The 2,395-nt window shown below is 30.1% G+C and overlaps 1 non-coding gene across 1 annotated transcript; it reads left to right on the top strand.

Annotated features, from left to right (window-relative positions):
* The first annotated feature begins 383 nt into the window (after positions 1-383).
* Positions 384-465, top strand: TRNAS-AGA (transfer RNA serine (anticodon AGA)). Its single transcript has one exon. It is a non-coding gene; the product is annotated as a tRNA-Ser (tRNA).
* Positions 466-2,395: the final 1,930 nt, after the last annotated feature.

The raw sequence follows: 2,395 nt of genomic DNA, 5'->3' as shown, positions 1-2,395 counted from the left end.
ACTTGATTTAAGAAAATATTTATGCAACATGGATAAACCACCACAATCATCTACAAGGAGGTTTGGAAAGCAACAACCAGATGAGCCTTATCAAACAATGAGAAATGCCATCAATCATTCCCAAACTTTTCGTTTCTAAAGTTGCGTTGTTTTTATTAACATGGGGAATAAGTGGTAACGACTATGTCTATCATTAAAGAACATTGGTACTTATGGATACATGATATCATGTATCAAGTCTCTACATAACTTGTTGACATTTTTCTATCTAAAATCAATTATTTTTAAAATATGTATGTTTCTTTATTTTATTACATTATCTAGTGATTATTATTATTAAATAAATATTGTGATAGAGCTAATAAGAATAAATTAACAAAAAGGTGGACGTGCCGGAGTGGTTGTCGGGCATGACTAGAAATCATGTGGGCTTTGCCCGCGCAGGTTTGAATCCTGCCGTCCACGAATTTTCTTAATAAATTATTTTTAATTATAAGGATACCAAAATTTAAGTTTTTATTAATAAAAATGTAAATTGATTAAATTCAATATACCTCTTTTACAATAAGAATTATTAGCAACACATCATTTATTAGCAAATTCAATGAATCACTTATTTAACACGAGAAGTTTATGATTTTAATAAAAGAAGTGGGGAGATTAACTACATATTTTGTTCATCTATTTTGACAAAAGACAATTTGAAATCTTTGTATTCTTAAATTAGGTTTTCGGACTCCCCTATTTTACAATCTTATAGATTTTTCTAGATACCGTGTTTGTTTATCATATGGCGTACTCGTTATTGATTTCAGAAATATATGGTAGAACTGTCAAATAACTTCAACTACAATAAACTCTTTTAACATTTCGATTTCAACATTTCCTTTGAAAGTTCTTAAAGATCTAATGATCACTGATTTTGGAGAGCTTAGTTTTGGCAAAGGAAACATAATTTCACTTTGAGATCTTGAACTCTGATGTTTCACATCAATCATGCATCATCATAATCTGACATGCAATTTTTTTTATTTTTTCAAAAGAGAGGGAGAAAAGTGCAGTGATACCATAAAAAACTAATATCTTAATCATATTAAATAATTGACTAAAGGTAAAGCTAACTAAAATATGTGCAAAGATCGACAAACTTGCAAGTTTAAGTTTAGCCAAATGTTCCTCCTTCGGTAGTTACCCAAGCGAGCATACACTTTTCTGATCATTAGTCAAATGAATCGTTTCAGAATGTACTAGACTTTTTCCTGGTCACAAATACTCTTGTCATAATTAAAATACATTAGAATAGGATTACTGGGATTTATGACCATCTTAAGTGTGAAAAGCACCACAAAGCAAAGAAAGTGAATATCATGGAGCCACGACTTAGCAAAGATGCATAGAAAGGATAAAATCAATGAAACATGTTGATAAAAAACTGACGCCAAGCCGATTATGGGAACCACCTATGTCATAGTATAGGGTACCCTCATGCATTATACCGGTATAGTACTTAATAAGGAAACATTTCAACAGGCCCCAACTCTATTGCTATAAAGATATTTTTCTCTATAAATACATCATCCCATAAATTAGTGCATATTTGGAATCAATAAATAAATCCATACTTAACTCTTTATCTTATTGACGTCACTTTTAACACATTTCTTTGGCTAGTAGTTCAAATACTCACACATTATATATAATAATCTTTATAGTGGTCAAGAAACCCATAGTTAAGATATATAAATTCCCCCATAATGTATTTATTTGAATTATACATAATCGTCTTTGAAAGGTAATATTTGATGATAGGTAACTTTTGTAGTTCTGTAACAAATTTTGCACCCCCAGTGGAACATTGTGATATATACTTCTGACAAATTCCAACTACAAGGTGAATACTAAGTATTGCGTTCGGACTTGCTTTAAGAAAATATTTATGCAACATGGATAAACCACCACCATCATCTACAAGGAGGTTTGGGAAACAACAACCAGATGAGCCTTAGCAAACAATGAGAAATGCCAACAATCATTCCTATACTTTCGATTATAAAGTTGCGTTGTTTTTATTAACATGGGGAACTAGTGGTAACGACTATGTCTATCATTAAAGAACATTGGTACTTATGGATACCTGATATCATGTATCAAGTCTCTACATAACTTGTTGACATTTTTCTATCTAAAATCAGTTATTTTTAAAATATGTATGTTTCTTTATTTTATTACATTCTCTAGTGATTGCTCGACCAAAGGCTTGTTTAAGATTAATTGTGTGGCACTTACTGCTATGTTTTTAAATTTATTAGTACTTATTATGGTTAAAGAGTAATAAATTATTATTCTTACAAAATAAATATTGTGATAGAACTAATAAGAATAAATTCATAACATG

Source organism: Lathyrus oleraceus, chromosome 7 (genome assembly GCF_024323335.1).
Source record: "Lathyrus oleraceus cultivar Zhongwan6 chromosome 7, CAAS_Psat_ZW6_1.0, whole genome shotgun sequence".
Classification (NCBI taxonomy): domain Eukaryota; kingdom Viridiplantae; phylum Streptophyta; class Magnoliopsida; order Fabales; family Fabaceae; genus Lathyrus; species Lathyrus oleraceus.
Note: the sequence above shows the minus strand (reverse complement) of the source record. Positions and strands in the feature narration are given on the sequence as shown.